The sequence below is a fragment of the Ixodes scapularis genome, unplaced genomic scaffold (assembly GCF_016920785.2).
Source record: "Ixodes scapularis isolate PalLabHiFi unplaced genomic scaffold, ASM1692078v2 PGA_scaffold10__122_contigs__length_95168666, whole genome shotgun sequence".
Lineage (NCBI taxonomy): Eukaryota > Metazoa > Arthropoda > Arachnida > Ixodida > Ixodidae > Ixodes > Ixodes scapularis.
Genome location: NW_024609836.1, coordinates 85,723,844 through 85,741,851, shown reverse-complemented (window position 1 = coordinate 85,741,851; position 18,008 = coordinate 85,723,844). Strand labels below are relative to the sequence as shown.

Below are 18,008 nucleotides of genomic sequence, written 5' to 3'. Positions count from 1 at the left end.
TCTAAAACCCCCTATAGTGTCTCAACAATGTTCACGATAGAGACAGCTGGTGGCACCCGCGGTAATGAAAACAACGCATCGACATTCGGGTGGTGTTTATGCAGGGTCGTGGAGCTATATCCGGACTTTTTCCAGATTTTGTCTATCAACAATAGAGTGAAGCGAACCGGACGTATTGCGCTTCTGTGGCCACGTGATTCGACAGCGGACCATCGCACGATAAACAATTCGCGACTTGTTCAAAAGGGAGCAAGGAATACGACCGAAAGGCAGGAATACGTGAATGGCTTCGCGCCGCGAAGTCGCCTAAGCAAATCATTGCGTGGCATGAAGACACAAGTTTGCAGCTCTGCCAATACGTTCAGATAATCTTTTAGCCAGGAAGACGTTACGGCAGGCCGAGCAAAGCACAGAAATCGGTCGATATTCATTTTACCTTTGCCACTGTGTATTTGCCTTAATATGGAGAATTTTCCGGCTTTATCTCGACTACCCCGTACTCTGATACACGCCCAAGCCATGGACGATTTTTACGTGATGTTTACGCTGTTTTTAAAAGGAAAACTATTGCCTTGATCGGAAGCCGATTTACGTGCCTCGTAAATTTAATGTAATTTGTTGACGTGATGTATGACACTCTGACAGTCGTATCAGCCCTGTGAGTTCTCCAAACCCTTGAACACTTTCTACATAACGCTAATATATCGGTAAAAACGTGCGGGGCGAAGATTCGGATTATCTAAAAAGAAAGTGAATGTGATAAACATGTGGCAATAAGCTGTCTTTTACCATGCAATTACATTGGTTTCTTACGCTGGGCTTTTGTCTTACTGTGATTGAACAAATGTGCAAGTTGCTCGTATAGTTTTTTTTTTTTTTTAATCTTTTTCCAATTACTCAAACCGCCAATTGCAAAAAAAAAAAACACAAAAAAAAAACAAACAGACTTGTTAATGCGGTCAAAGACCAGGGAGTACAGAATGTGACCCCACACAAACCACAATCCGCGTGTCGTTTGTGTCAGATATATTTTTGCTATATCCTTATTTTTCTTTATTTTCATTGTTTATGTTACTTGTTTTAATAGTTTCTTTTTAAATTTTATTTGCTTCTTTATTTGCGCTTGATTTCATTCTACTTTCATTCAAAACGTCTCGCCCTCGCCGTGAAGACTGCATTTAAATAAAATCGTTCATCCTTCAGGAAGTCCAACACGCAGTACCTGCGACTGCCACCGCACCGACCCAGGTTCGAACTCCGCCGGGGTTTTTTATACACTTTATCTGTAACCTTAACGTGGAGCAAAGCTCCCAAATGTTTCGCTCGTTCATGTAATCCTTCATGACGCTCGTTGTGACGCTGCTTTTGCAGCGACTTTCTCGTTGAAAACGAATCATAAAACACATTCTGCGTAAAAAAAAGAAAATGAGCCAATTGCACGCGAACGCGAATCAAAAGCGCAAAGTGCGCGGGCAATAACGTGCTCGAGAAATACCCGTCTTCCCTGAGAACATTAAATATCCCAAGTCGCCGACGTGCTTACTGAAAAAAAAAAAAAAAAAATACTCGCGGGAAAGTTTATTGTTTAAACATAACGTCATTATTTCAGGGTATACCTTCGACTATACACTACAGCCATCACAAAGGGTCACGTCTGATACTTTCATCTAAGCGTGGCTGCATCGGCCACTTGTTGTAAGGCCTAACAGGTGTTACAGAGGTCACGCCAATATTGGCATAACGCCGTAGCGCAAATATCAGCGCAACATGTCACGCCGGCAGCAGGCGTTACAAAAGAGGTACTTCACGCCAGCACAGCCGTTATCGGAATAAGAGTCAATAATGCCCCAATGAAAGCGTTAAAAAGCGAAGGAATTACTAACGACGACAAATGTTGAAGCGGCTACTGCGTCATAAAAAAAGACACATTCGGAGTAACGCCGAGGCACCGCGTTCCTTTCGAATCGCACTAAAGCGTTACTAACCTACTTACAATTTGAGCGGAGTAACGGACATTTATCTAGTTTTGTTCGAGTAACGCAGACATGTATCCGCGCATGTCGCCGCCGTTTTCTCTCAAAACGTGACACGGCCTTGAGCAATCTTTCCTTCGCCCTTTCAGAGTCCCTCTCCAGCCGCGAAGGAACGTGCCTGCAAACAAGCTGCCGGAGATAGCTCCGGCAAAAAGCACACATTTTGTTTCCGCGGTGAACAAACAATTGTCTTTCGCCGCTCGAAGACGCCGTCACAAGGAGGGGGAAACAATTGCTCGACTCTCTCCGTAAACGCCGCGAACACGAGTTTCCGGTGACCCTGTCGCAGTGGGCGCAACAAAATGTTGTCGTGGCTCGAAGACAAACCTCCTTGCCGACTCGTTGTCCCGACAGTCCGACAACAGATGTCCTCCTGCTGCCACACAGCGCGGCGAACATTACGACCATAGCTGTTCGTCCGCGTTCGTGAGGCGTCTATGGAATGTGCTTCTTCCAAGTGGGCATGGTCACACGTGTTTCCACAGTCCGAGGACTGCCAAGGGACGACATTCATCGGTGACAGCGGCGGGAAACATCGACTCGGCACGTATTTTCCGCTCATCATTTTATCGCGCCGCTCATCGGCCGGGTCCAACCGGGAAAAGAGGACTCGGCGCTTGTTTTCATTTCTTTCGCTAGTCTATGAAGTGATTTTACCTTTTTTAATTCCTGCTTGAAACGTGACCGAGACAACTTTACCAGCTATGCTTTCTGTCGCGTGACACTCCGCTCGACTGACGTTATCACGTTGAGTCTAGTAGGAATAGCATACATGTCACCCAAATAAACCGCCGCGGAAAAAAGCACAAAACATGATGCATTTCAGGTGTTCAGCACACCACCGCCACTGGTATGCCCTCCTCGCTGAAAGAATGGCCGTTCTTTATCAAAAAGTCAAATCGAACTGGCGATGTCTAGCCTCAGTATCGCGTGCTTCGATAATTTCACGAGTGACTCGTGTGACGAGTGACGATTCGTGGCTTGTGTGGATGGAGTTGTCTCCTTCATTCCGTTATCATACGGCCGTTGTTATGTCGGCCAAACAGGACGTTGCCTCAACGACCGGCTCAATAAAAAACTAAAAAACACCGTTACAAGTTGTTTGCTTGGGAGAAGAGCGTGTTGGTTCAAGTGATGGATTGAAGAAAGAATAACAATTAACACTGGGACAACACAACCACATCTTTCATAAGCTGTTTCTTTTTTTTTTAGGTTTTTTGGACTAATGCTGATAGCCGCGTCCCACTAGAGCGACAAACAGCAGCAAACGACAGCGACACACGACACCGACCGACAGCCTGTTTGTCGGAGCCCGCCGTCCCACCTGGCGGAAACGGCGCAGAACACGGGGACGAGGAAACTTGTTTCCTACTAGGACTGGAGTTGTCAACAAAACACTTCAAAATACAAAGACAAAAAAAAAAAAAAAAAAAAAAAAAGAGTCTGGTGACGCGGTTTTCGTGTTTTGCTCTTTGGGCGTAAAACGCGCCGACAAACACGGTGAAAGTGGAGACGATTACTTTATTTCTTGATTAAAGCTTCCGTTTGTCTTCATTTGCCGGTGGCGACTTGCCGCAAACAGTCGTGACAATCGACACCAAACTTCTTCCGAACTAGAATTCCCGTATCGTTCCCTTTTTGGCTCGTTCGAGGCATCGTAGGTGAGCGCCACAAAATTTCACGCCGATTTGGAGGATGCCTATAACTTCCTATCCGAATGATCGAGAGCAGGCGTTTTTTGGGGGACAATAGGGCATCCCGGTTATCACAGAACGTGATCAGAAGTCTCCCATTTGCCGGAATGGCTTGCCGCGGAACATCATGCCCTACTTCGTGGTGAGAGGTCTGTATTGATCCCCGAAAAATGGGTGTATACATCCTGATGCAGGGGAGTAGACCTTGGAGTCTTGAAGCACCACCTCGCGCACCAAGTCTTCACGAGCAAATCCAGCCACAGCAAATTCCCTTTCGCAGCACGACCGCCGGCAAGCAAGCAAGCCGCGCCCGCGACCACTACGACTAAAGCGCGAAACACATGTACGACGAAACCGTCCGATCCGACGTCCGACCGCGCAATACGACGGTCGGAGGCGAGGGTTTTCGTAGCATCGGAGAGCGTTGAAAACCCTCGCCTCCGACCGTCGTATTGCGCGGTCGGACGTCGGATCGGACGGTTTCGTCGGACATGTGTTTCGCGCTTAATCGAGGGACCGGAACTGCGGGAACGATCAGTGACCGCCAAGGACTTCTCCGAAGGTCGAGCGGCGGAGCGAGCCACGGGAGGAACGGGAGAAAGGGTAGAAGGGTGGGAAGAGAGGCAACAGAGGCACAAGCAGACTTGTACGTAACGCGTTACAAGTAATTGATTACTTGTAATCAATTACAGTTAAGTGTAATTTTGTAACGCTTCAATTACATTTGTCAAGCTGTAACGCTCGGAGTAATTCAATTACTTTTTTTCTGTAATCAATTACAAAATCAATTACACAATTACCAATTACATTTTATTCCACAATTTTTTTTTCTCACAAAAATCAACATAGTCACTCAGCCATGGGGCAAAGATGATTGACATTTTCTTAACATCTAAAAAAAATAAAACTAGGATTAGTCGGCAAATCCTTTTTTCTTTTGCGCCACGCTCTTCTACAAGCGCGCCACCAGCCTTGGCTGGGGAGTTCCGGATCTCGTCGCAGATTGCTGATAAAGTCGACGGGAAGCGGGAACTCGCTATTGACTTTTTAGTGGGCTTTGCTCCTTAGGTCGACGCGTCAGCTACACGACAAGGTCCGGGTCTGAAAACAAAAAAGGGAACAATAACGAAACAAAATTGTGTACGCAATATTTTACTGTGTATTTGTGTATTTCTGTCATCGCAATAAGAAGTAACGTGAAAGTAACTTGAAAAGTAATCAATTACTTTGCAGTAATTGTTCAATTACTTCTGGGAGGCAGTAATCAGTAACGGTAATCGGTTACTTTTTTGACTGTAGTAATTGTAATTGTAATCAGTTACTTTTTTTCAGTAACGTGTACAAGTCTGGGCACAAGGCGGGCGAGGAGGATACGTTTGTCTCCGAGAGATGTTCCTCGGTGGAACTGCTTGCTGCGCTTCAAGTCCAACGACAGACAAGAACTCGTCCGTCGTTGATCGTTTGCCGGCGCTTGTCGGCGTTTGTCGCGGGTGTTGGTCGTTGCAGTGGGACAGCATCAGCGACACGGAACTTTGTGGAGTCCCCGGACAAAAATCGGTGTTTGTCGCTCTAGTGGGACGAGGCTATTATAAGTGGTGTTTAAAAATAAGGACAGTTACTCGTGAAATCATTGAAGCACGCGACATTGCAAGAATGGAGCCAGACTGAGTTAGCACCCTTTCGATTTTACTTTCCAATGAAGAGCGGCAATTTTTGAGGCGAGGGGAAATACCAGTGACGGTGGTGTAATGAACACGTAATACGCACATTTTCAGTTATTTTTCTTTCATGGTCTATTTGGATGACATATATGATATCTATACTTGATGCCAACATGAATGAACTTCAGTTGAGAGCCAGCACTGTGTACTGTCGGTCACTGTTTGCTGTTTCCTCGTCTTCGCCCTGTTTTTCTTTTCATTATGTTTGTAACCGACCAGCTCATACTTTAACGCCTATAATATGGGCTGATCACTGCCGGCAATTTATATTTGAGCGATAATTCAAGCTCGTTGGAGTCGACGGCAAATATCGCTTTCGGAAACTACACAGAATGAAAACACGGATCAAATTGCAATTAAATGTCGCCAGTCAGTCTTCCATCGCAACAAATTCTTGAAGAAAAAAAAAAAAAAAGAAGAAAAAACGAGTACAATATGTCTAACGTCGAAGCTATTTTTGTGTTACCGTGCTGCAGCTTCAAAACACGTATTGACCAACATAGTTGGTTGCAGAACGCTCTCACAACGCGAAACCATCGTTGCAGACATCCACGTTGTGTTGCTCTGTTCGGAACAACAGAGCAAAAAACAAACAAGTTGACCGACAACCGATGAACATATCGTGTTGATCTGGCCATGTGCGATGTTGTTGTTTGTTCGGGCCAAGGAGGTTACAGTGGCTGGCGTCCGTATTCTCCCTACATGAAGCGAAGTGTAACGGAAGTGCCACGAAATGTCCCTTTAGTTTCTTGCGTCTCTTTTTTTTTTTTTTTAGTTGATATTTTTTACCAAAATCTCGGGTAATTTTCATTCTGATTGGGGAGACTCAGTTAACGGACACCGCCATGAAAATATGGGGCAAACATCCTCGTTGCCATGGCGTGGCAACGCGGTTGATTGTCCACTATTAGGGAGATTCGTAGATCGTTTCCGCAGTCCCGCAACGCCCTCCGCAATCTGCTACGATAGCCGGGACTCTACCGGTAGGGCCATGGGCGCGCAGGCGCAGTAGCGGCTTCTTTGTTGCGGAGGGTTTAGCGGAGGGAGAAACGCGGTCTACGAAAACTCCTAATTTCTCATGGCGGCGTCCACTGAATCGGTGTCGAACAGGTGAGATTTGGAACCTAACACTTGCCTGACGAGTAGGAAGTCGGCGTGTGGCGGACGCTCTCGACACCGCGACGGGACAATCGTCTACAGCGAGTCGTCATAGCTTGGCTTTGGGAAGCGAGCGTGTCAGTCGTCGGTCGTACGAACGCGGAGAACGGCACCCGGGGTTGAGGGAGCCGTACAAGCCCTGCTTCCAGTAGGCGTTCGTTTCCCTTCGCCGTTATCAGAATCTGGGTTCGCATCGAAACTACCGTTTGGTGCACCAATTGTCTCAATAAAATATCCTATTTTTTTTTTTTTTTTGTGGGGGGGGGGGGGGGGGGGGGTTGAGGTGGCTTGGATGTCCATGACTTATGGTGCAGAGGGGGGGAAGGTGGGGGTTCAAAATGCAGATGTATGTTATAGGGTCGGATGGGTATCCGTTCTTGCTAAACCACTGGATTGTATCCAAAGCCAGCCGCGACAGCGAGCAGACGAAGCAGACCGCAGGCGAGGAGAAAACATAGCCTAAAAAATCGTTCACACAGTTGCGTTCGAGTGCGACTGCAACCGCTTGCCCCTCGTCAAAGGCCCCGTCACACTGAGGCAACGACAACGAGGAAATTGTGTTGCTGGCGGCCCTGTCACATCGCGGCAACGCCAACAGTCGGGCAACATGTTGCTGCCCGGCGGACCGGCAGCCGTGTTGGCCGATTTGTTGCCCGCTCGCCCTGTCACACCGCGCTGGCGGCGGGGACAACACGGGAAACATTTCGCCATCTTGATTGTCTACCTTCGTTCGTGTGCGGCGCGGCGTCGCTGGAAATGTGACCCTTACAAAGTGCTAGTGCGTTCAAAGGGCCGGGAATTATCACGGGACGAAATCAACCAGTGACCGTGATTAGAAAACCTGACGCGGGGAGTATTTTCCACTCTTTTTATCATTCGCTCACAAAGTGGATAGCCCTAACCAAGGAAAGTGAGATCGCTGATGTATTTTCGGGATTTACGCCACAATATGAAGTGTTTCTGTCCAGTTCTCTGTTTCGTTCAATTGGTATTTCTACTGCAAAATTGAGTTAGCACCGGCAATACTCCAAAGTGTCATTTGTAGCGTGGTGCTGAGCTAACTGACAGTGCTTCTAAACCGCCACACCGACCACGATCGGCCTTCATAATAGCAATCGGTGGAATAAATATTTTCCAACGCTGTATTTGCCTACCGCCTGTTATGTGATCGCTTAATTTCCCAAAACGTCCTGGGTATTGTTTAAACAAATCAGGTGTCTGGTAGCGACTGTTTCCAAGTTCCAAGCATCAAAAATCATGATAAAAGTCATCGTTTTAATCCTTCGATTTTTTTATTAATCTTTGCTTTCCTGGATTATTTTTATTATACATTATCAGCGGGTGAGCAGAGATGCCATTTTATTTCACTAGCAGTAATGTGAGCTGGTCTCTCGGCAGTTCTAATTTCAACACCAGTTCGAACGTTCACGACCGTAGCTGTGACCATTTCGACAATCGCTTTCCGTAATTAACCCAGTACAAAACATTCATCAAATTAATTTACCTGCACGTCAGTCTTAATTATTGTTAAATAACGTTTTCCAAACCTTTATTTGAGTAAGATGCCATTAATAGGAAACTGGCTCTGCCATTGAAGCCATCTGTGTCGTGTATACACTCCGTGCGGGAACTATAGGGGGCGCTTTGAAAAACGCGCGCAGCGCCGCTAGCGGAGGAGCTGGCGTTCGACTGTGAGGCGCGTTCAGCAGCCTGCGGCGCCTTTTCGCATGCCAAGCTGTGTCGGCGGAAGCGCGCACGGACGAAACTTTTGCTTTTTGAGCCGATAAGTTGAGGGTGACGTTGCATGAGTGCTGAGGTAGAAGGGCATTTAGCTGTTTTCCACTTCTTATATATTAAGTTTGAGTCGTTATTAGGGGTAATTTCTCTAGTTGCGGCCGAAAAAGGAGTTGGAGCAATTTTCCGAAAAACAAGACGGCCGCGTCCATAATTGCTCTGAGTGGGAAATTTATTTCGCTCGTCGCTATAAACCTAAGACTGCTGGAACGATGATATTTGGAGGCGAGTGAGATGTCCACTAAGTTTATGCACGAAGAGTGCCAAGTTTTTTTAGTACAGCAGGTGTGAAAGTTATGTTTCTAACGAATAAAGAAATAAAGCTGTACGGGATATCCAATATTAAACCCAAAATGTTGTGTTATAGCGGGCTGTGCAAAGTGCAGATTTGGGCACACAGGTGCTTGGAGTTGACAGTAACATGACGCACAACTTTTTATACAAAAAAAAAAAAGGTGGCATAGGGAAACCAGGTGAAAATTTGGTTTGGGCGGCGTAACTCAATGGGAACCGGTTTTGACCATGAAAAGGCTGTCAAGAGAATACCACTGGTCGGGGGAGGTGGAGACTTTACAGGTAAAAAAGGACTAGTAGACTGTACTCCCAATCGAGACAACGTGACGAAAGGTGGTTCCAAAGCCGAGAAAACAAAGTTGTCGGCCAACACACGGTTTGGCCGCCAAGGGCTTTTGCGGTCAGCTGTTGTGTAATAACCTGTTGTGCGAGGTGCTGATTTTCGGCGCACAGGTACTTTGACATGACCGTACCTTGGCACAACACTTATTATAACAGAAAGAGTTGGTATAGCGAAACCAGGTGGAAATTTAGTTTGGGCGGCGTAACTTAATGGGAACTGGCTTTGACCGTTAAAGGCTGTCAGATAATAGCACTCATCGTGGGAGGTGCACACTTTACAGGTAGGAAAAGACCAGTAAACGGTACCTCCAGTTCGAACCACTTTGCGATAGGTGGCTCTAAAGCCGAGAAAAAGAATTGTCTACAGAACTCGGGGTGTCAGCGTCTCCACATCCAAAAGGAGGCTGATCAAGAAAGAAAGCACACCACATAAACTTCCATACTCAAACGTCGATTCTCCAACAATTCTGAGTTTCATTGTTGTTTTCTTTAGATTCATATTTGTCACTTTTTTTACCGTTCGAGTCTTTCTTCATGAAGTACAGATTGCGTGCCATACTTGTCCGGAAATATCATCGACACGTATGATGGGGACGAAACTTCTTTGGAGGGCATTCCTCCAACGAAATTGGCACTGCATACCCACGAGTGTGGGATGGTATTTCCGTTCGTCCCATCGGCGCTGACACATGTAGGCGTTACAGGTACGAAAACAAACGCAGTGCGCAAAGCGGCAGTGTAGAATATGTCAGCCGTGCCGACATAGTGGCAGACATGATCGGGAGACCAAATTTCTCGCGTCGTACGGCACGGCTCCATCGTTGTCGCTGTCCCACAAAACATCGGCGAGGTGAAAAACTGTGAAACTTTGTCACCACGAGATACGACGCATAACTATTGAAGCACTTAATGACGCAGCACAGGCAGCACTTCATGCTGTGAACCCAGCGCAACCGTACCACTCCGACTTCAATGCGTACCAACGTACGCCGGCGTGGTTTCGGTTTCGTTTTCTCTGTGGTTCTCACTGCCTACCTTCGGTACCGGCCGCGCGGCGGCGCGCCGGTCGCGTCGCACGGAGTGTATACCAGCGATGAGGGCAACACACGATGTCCAGCACAAGTTGGCGCTGTTTTTGTTGCCGAAAGCTGTCATACCGGGGCAACATTTTCGTTGACGTCCATGTTATGCTGCTGTTCCCGCGGTGTGACAGGTTTTTCGGACAACACGGGGAGGGAGCAACAAGTTGCACGAATGCTGGACAACGTGGGTTTGACAACACTGAAAGCGAGCAACAAGCCGACTGTTGGACAACGTGTTGTCTTGCTGTTGCCGTCGCGTTGCCTCAGTGCGGTCACGTCGAGCTGTTGCTATGGCAACCCTTGCGACTAGCCAATTGGCGGGGGGGGGGGGGGGGGGGGGGGCGTTGCGCAGCACATCGCAACACAGCGCAACGCAGTCGACACAACTGTGTGAACGACCCTTAAGCCTAATGTAGTCGACCGAGCGGCGAGCAGACGATGGGAGCTTGAGTACGATAGCGTCGGTGCGCAAAGCAGTCTGGGAATGAATTTTTTTACCGGCATCACTGGGCATGACGACATGCCGGGTCCTGCCCTATTTTAACGCCCTAGTTTCGGGCAGTTGAACTTGGATTATATGCATCGCAGCTGGGGAGTCCAACAAGCGGGGAATCGCACAGGCTGTCCACCATCTTGTGTTATCCGCGCCGAATGAAGACAGTGGCGTCTCTCCACAGAAACGACAAGTGGTACGACCATTTTGTGCTTTGTCGTAAAGGGAAAGCTATATCCATATTGTTAACATGTATATAGTAAAGCACACACACACAAACAAGTAATAATATTAATGGTGGTTGACCTATACTGATACATCAGATTATCTATCTAGGGGTATGGGGCCATATCCTTGAAATCTAAAGGGATATAGGGGGAAAAGTCTTCCGATAATGGCAGGCTCTCCCCGGCCAAACGTATCCACGTCACCGAAGTGAGTGAAACGATTAGCGGGGTCGGCTGACGTCACGACTTTTTGTTCCAACATGGTGCCTGGAACGCGTCTCGGGCAAGTATTCCTTTACCACATCCTCCTTTTCTGCTCCTTCGATTTCCGTCTGGCGACGTCACGATAGGCTTCTTCCGAAATTCGAAGCGCCCCATCGCGGCAATACGTCACGCAGTGTACTCTGGGAACTAGTTAGCCACGATCAGTTTCGGTTTCGATTGAAGAGCATCCGTGACCGAATGCACTGCTGGCGTGCTCGATTATCTGACTTCCTACGAGGGTGCAACACTCTAAGCATTCTCGAGGAGGAAGACCGGGGCACCTTTCTAGGTTTTCGACATGCCGGATATTGTCACCTCATCCCAGGATGGTATACCTTTGAGCTCAATTTGAATGATCTTGTCACGTACCGGCTGAACCACAACTATAATTTGGTCACTTTGAGCCCTCCACGGATTTTGTTTGTCAAACGTCCGCTTCTTGTTCCTTCATCGGGCGAGAAACAAGCCGCATCCTCACAGCAGTCACAAAGTTGAGCCCGACGTTGGCGCATGAACTTTTCAGGAAACGCGATAAATTCGACCACAATACTGCACAAAAGTTACTATGCAGTCTTCCTCGTGTCATCATTTATTTCCCACTCAAATTTTATGCTGATTGGAGATAGAGTTTTCGCAAAAGCCGAGATCGGCTAGCTACGACGGAGGCCCTAACAAGCGTCCCCACACTCCTCGCTAAGCCTTTTTGGACGAGCTTTTACCGATGCCCAAGATCTGTGCTTGAACGGTGTGTCTGAAAATAACTCGGCATACTCGGTCAGGAAAAAAGCAAACTTACATAAATTTTATGGCCAATAGCAACCGTCGAATGCGCTTTGAATACTTTAGTTCGTTTGGCGCACCGCATAGGGGTTCACGCCCGCATACGTGCGCCGTTCTTCACGCGAGTGCTCGAATGTTGCTTTCTTAATAACGGTTTGTATGCGCGAATGTGCCTGCAAGGTAACTTCATGCGCATACCCGTTATTGAATTAGTAGTAGCATGCAAGTGGGTGGGCACTTCACATCGTGCAGTGCTGGGTCAGTACAGATAAGAAGTCTGTTCGATTTGAGCTTTTCAAAGGCGTCTCCGAGTTACTACATCGCGTACTAAAACATCCTTAAAAAAAAAGAAAGAGCAGTAATTGCAAAAAAGGCATACTCCGTCAATGGGCGCAAAAACCAAGTACACAACTTTGTGACCAGCAACACTAATGTAAAGGTGCGAGCTCCGCGTACGGGTATTTATTGGTTGTTACAGCGTGTTGACTCTTACACAAGCAATGTCCCGGAGCTTCGCAGCGTCGAGATTCCTAGCACTGGCTCGATCACATACCTTAACCGCTAACAGAAAGGCTCGACTACAAAAATACAACCAGCAACCTGCAAACAATACGTATGGTTCGGTCTAGTGCCGAAGCTCCGAGGTCTGGCCATTTGGGTTAGTTTAGAGACCCAAAACTATGCGCTCGGGACGAGGAAACGTAAGATGACGCTTGTTTACAGTTCACACTCTGCGCATGATCTCTTGTCGACGTGTCGATCGAAACCGAAACCATGCCACCTTCCTCCCTGGCCAACTAGTTCCCAGAATGCAACGCGCGCAGTGTTGCATGCAGGGATTTATGGAAGTAGTCTACTGCTCGATCGAAGTCCAGTAGTTTATGGGCCGCGTTTGCAATACGAGCTGCGAGGAGGCGACGAATCCGTTGGTCGTCTGCGAACGACTGCGCCTTTCCGCCTGATTTTTCTCTTCATCACATAAAAACGCAGCGCACGCGCACTTACCCCCAATCTACGCAGGAGGCGTCCGACATTCAATTGCAAAAGGCTCGACATGGTCCAAGATGCAGCAAACGCTAGTCCTGCTGCAGGTCCCTCTCCAGGTTCACAGTTCACGGAAACTTGAGCAGCAAGGACTTGGAACGCCTAGAGTTCCTGTATAGGCCCTACGGGAGACAGAGTTGCGCGTCTGTTTTCCACGTGCCGCCGCGCTGCTATTCGCCGAGATCCGATCACGTGAGGAGCCAGATCAAGTGCCGTGCAGGAAAGTAGACGTTGCACGTGCCCCGGCGAACGCGCCGTGGGCCTCGAACGCGCGGCACCGCTATTCGCCGAATCCAGTCACGTGAAGAGCAGACTCCGCATGCCGTGCAGGAAAGACGGCGCTTTGAGGATGAACGCACAACTCTGGCTCCCGTAGGGAGCCATTCAGGAACTCTAGTTACGCCGCGACAACAGCGACCCTTGCGTCCGCTCGTCTACTATGCCGGCGCTTGCACCACCAACCGCCAAAATTGCGACATCCGACAGCGTGACACGTCGGACGATGTGACGTAATCTGTCGCCGCTTTGAGAACATTTTGGATGCCGGTCTTTTAGCGCTCTCTCCGGCCACTGTAATTGAAGCAAGGTATCTACAAGGTGTCACAAAAGGAAATTTCCACTGTCTTTTTTACCGCAAAAATAAACTAGGCATCGCCGAACGCTCATTCTCCTCCCAAAGGAAGAGCTAGAGGTCACAACCAGACGCCAAAGTTTCAGCCCGATCCGGTAACTTCATCAAAAGTTATAAGTGATCTTCTGAAAATTTCAATGGGAAAATGGAGCCCGTTTTTGCCCGTTTTCGGTTTCTACTGCCATAGAGCCCCATGTGTTTGAAAAGTCCGTCGGACGCCATTTTCCCATTGAAATTTTCAGAAAATCACTTATAACTTTTGATTAAGTTATCGGATCGGGCTGAAACTTTGCCATCTGGTTGTGACCTCTAGCTCTACCTTTGGGCTGAGAATGAGCGTTCGGCGATGCCTAGTTTATTTTTGCGGTAAAAAAGACCGTGTAAATTTTCTATTGTGACACCCTGTATATAGCGCGCTGCGCTGTGGAGGATACTACAGTCATCGAAAAAAAAAGGCTCATTTCGGTTTGTTGGTGGAACAAACAAATCGGTGTTTATGGCGCTAGTGAAATTAGATCATAGCACCATCGTAAACGTTGACTGTCCCTACTTCGTTCATTCTTAAACTGACTCTGAGGCTGCAGCCAATGCTCCAAACACGGGATCTCGGCTGTGAAACGTTCTTCCGCAGAACGAGTGCTCGCGCAAGAAAGCCACGGCTCAAAGCCAGCAGCGCGGGATAGCTCGCTTTGTAGCTTGAGCTGTAGTCTCAGCTTAATTTAGGCCTGAACGAAGCACAGCAGACATTCCCGAGGTCACGTGATCAGGGAGTACGTGTCGTCTCCAAAGTACAGACTAGTTCCGGCTCGGACAAGAAAGGGGCCGGATTGATGAGTCAAGCTCGGGAGGGGGTTGAGATTAGGGTGCCTTCACGAAGGCTCCTTAGTTGAGATATGACGTTACAGCCGGAGCGTTGCTCAGATTTCTTTTGTTGACACCACATTTGCTATGTGACAAAAAAAAAAAAAAAAAAAAAAAAAAACTTTTGGCTGGCGTATGTCAATCTTATCATTAAAAAAAAGTTGACCTTGGGAAGCTTGGGTGATGAAGGGAAGGAAAGGGGAAGGGCGGTCGCCCCCCGCACCCCTCTCCCTAAATCTGCTTATGGACAAGGACACGTGATCTCAACTAAACGCAGACAGCGGTAGGTCACCAGAGCTAAGCAGGTTTAGGTATGCCTTGTTTCAGTTCGGTTTCTAGGCAGTCGATGTCACATGAAAGGCGGGCCGAAAGACGGCAACATTGGGCGGCGGCCTGCGCGGTCATTTTGCCGCGTGCACACTCTGCGCTCGTTGCAAGTAGCGACGCGACAACCTTGTGGACTCGCGTGGCAGTTCCAAGTTTTCCGAGGATCATGGCGGCGACGCATCAGCAGAATCGTGCGCCTGAGAAGATGTGCGCGCTTTTTTGAACCTGTGTGAAAGAGCGTGTCCACGCGTTCGTCTCAGATTGTCTGTGTGTCTACTCCGAATAGAACTTTCCTGAGGTTGTATGTATCTGCCGCGCTTGTTTGAAACTGGCGGAGTGTGCGTTCATCCGAGAGTGTGCCTGCTTTTGTGCGCATGTGTGTCAGCGTCAAAGGCGTATTTCAGAGAGCGTTTATGTGAACTGTCTGTGTGGGAGTGTGTCTGCTTTATGTGTGCCGAAGTATGAGCACCTGTCTGGATTTTGTGTATTCCTTCCTCTATTTGAGTGTCCACGATAGATAATGTTTGCGAGCGTGTGCCTCTTGTGACCGTATGACAGTGCATCTATGCAAGGATGTGCCTCTGAGTGTGTGTTTGTGTGCATGCCATATCCATACGTGAGTGAATGATGATGTGTGCCTGTGACGTGTTACACGTGTCCGTCTGAAAAGAAGTGCGCCTATGCGCACGAGCGCCCCTACATACAACCGTCACCGTAATTTCCCGCGTGAGCGCTGTGTTCCCCGGCCCAAATACCAGTGGCGACTTCCAGGACCTAAATTCCCCGCGGAGTGTACCAACAGCGCACCAGTTGGGCGGCGGCACGCATCGACGAGCCCCCAAAACTATCGCGGCACGTGTCAATATCGGGGCAACATCCTCCGCACTGGATCCCTCGTTTCGCCAACCTCCTAAGAGAGCCGTCGCAAGAACGCGTCGTCCCCAATTCCGCGGTCGCCCTCGAAACATTCGAGCGCCAGCCAGGGTCGACGAACAACGCCACCACGGAGGGACACGGCAGCCTCGCCTCACGACAACGGCGGCGATCACCGCATTCACCCCCACCCGACTCAATCACCACACCGAAAACGCGCAGCCGACAGCGGACGCGGTCACCGACAATGTGAACTCGTAGTCGCTTACCTCCAGACGAGCCGAATCAGTATTCCACAGGTCTGGTTTAAAAGGCCTCCGTGCGACGCTTTGCCGCTCAAAATCCAGGGCGGCTGAGACTCGGCGCGCACTCCACACAAGGCACACACACGCACGAACACACGGCAGCAGCAGTTGCGGCACGAGCACGCCGTCACGAAAAGAAGAAAACGACAAACCAGGAAGAACGTCTTCGTCGCTGCAGAGAACGCCCTAGCTTGGCGCTGTCGACGCCGCCGGTGGTGGCGGAATCAACTCGACCCAGCACGGGATCGACAACAACGTTCCTAGGAGCTCGACAGCGTGCCGAAGCCTGCGACGTCGCGTTGATGCGCTTCGGCGGTGACGATAGGCGTAGCGACGACGACGACGTCGCGGTCGCGGCGCTGTTGTTCTCGAAACGACGACTTCTCGACCGCCGCCAACACGAGCGCTACGGCGACCACCATCGACACGAAGCCGACCCTGACGACCGAGCGAAATTCGGTTCCGCCCGAGTGAACAGCTCGGAACAGGGGCCTTTGGTTAGCGTAGGCGCACCAAGATGGCGCCACACGTTCCGCCCTCCCCTGCAGCCACCCCGAAACCCTCCCATCATCCCTCCATGCAACAACGACCGGTGCGCTCGGTTTTCCCTCCCCACAAGCAACGCGGCTAGGAAGTCCCACGTGACAACAAAAGCGACTGCTCACGACCCGCGCGACCCTCGCTTTCTGCATCCACCGGTGTACGAACACAACGTCACGGAAGCCGTTTTCACCCATAGAGAGTGACCGTCACTGACTCTAGAGGTGGTTGAGCTAGCGAGACGGAACGCACTCGGGGCGTTCCCTCCCGCCGATCGCGCGTCTCCGAGCGGCTTTGGACTCGATTTTCGGACCGAACGACGCGTTCCCGATGAAAACCTGGACGTCGGGGACTCACGTCGGTATCGCTGTGGACGTCCACGACGTCTCGGAAGCGTCGGGGACCCAGGGCGACGGCGGACGATGGCGCGCCCAGGCGCGGCGCCACGACCAAGGCAGTAGGAGGCAGCAGGCTCCACTCGCCGACTACAAGGGGAGGAAGAGGCCGGCCAGCCAATCAGGACGCGGGTCTCGGCGGTGCCGCCGCAGCGACCAATAGCGGAGCTCCGCTCGGATTCCGCTGCCTTTCCTTTACCGAGTAATACGCTCCGCAAAAGGATGATAAGCTGGCGTGGGGTCAGCTTGAGTGGAGTGCGTGAGAGCGTGGAGATGGTCTCACGCGAGGTCTCGGTCGTCTGCTCCCGTTTTTCAGCGCTGCACACACGGCCGACCGCTGTAACGCGTCGCGCATTCCCCATTCAGCTCCGCACGCTCCGTGTGCTCTTTTCTCGATGGAGCCGTTGAATAATTTCGGCCGCCTTTCGTCGCTCGCACCCAGAGGCAGTGAAGTCCGCCATGGACGGTCCATCTTAGTCGCCATGGAGCGGTAAGTTGGTCACGGAGGGCCATCTGTGGGAAAGAGAACATGGACTTGTCCTTTTCCAAGACTACGTAAAATTACGTAGGCATCCGCGCTGTTGACTGCCCTCGAGCTATCAATCAAGATGTATATCGATCATTGTTGAAAAATTAAACTATCGGGGCTAGCTGGGACGATGTGTGCGTGTATGTGTTCGGGACTTTCCATAGTCCCGGGTAAATTATGGGAGTACATAAAACCGCCCAGCCAAACCCGATGTGCGGTGCCGAACACAGCTCGAACGCGGGCGTATATCGGCATCTTTCTCGCACACATAGACCTTTCAGTGTCAAATGCGCCATAAAACCCGTGATCATCACCATCCTCATCATGAAGCTTCACCGCCACTGCTTATGGTACACTGCACTTGTGCCGCGCATTGGCCAAAGGAGTTTAAAAAAAAGGAAAGACACAAAGGAAGTGTATTAAGTTGACCCCCTCCCCCATCAGACCAATTATTTGTCGACCACGAGTGTACAAAAGAAGGGAACAGCCGCGGCGGCGAACGACTTTAGGAGAATGGGCAGAAGTCGATTAGCCCGCCAAAGCGTGCCGCCGAGAATTCACGGCCTTGTTTTAATCGCAAATTTAAAGTAGGCATCGCCGAACGCTGGAAAAAAATGGTGC

At 49.6% G+C, this 18,008-nt stretch overlaps 1 protein-coding gene across 1 annotated transcript in view; it reads right to left on the bottom strand.

Moving 5' to 3' along the window:
- The window catches only part of LOC8025444 (caskin-1), a 99,875-nt gene extending 82,816 nt beyond the window's left edge, over window positions 1–17,059 (bottom strand). The window contains exon 1 of the mRNA XM_040504462.1: window positions 16,821–17,059. The gene's annotated coding sequence lies outside the window, so the exon portion shown is untranslated. The remainder of the gene's footprint in view (window positions 1–16,820) is intronic.
- Window positions 17,060–18,008: the final 949 nt, after the last annotated feature.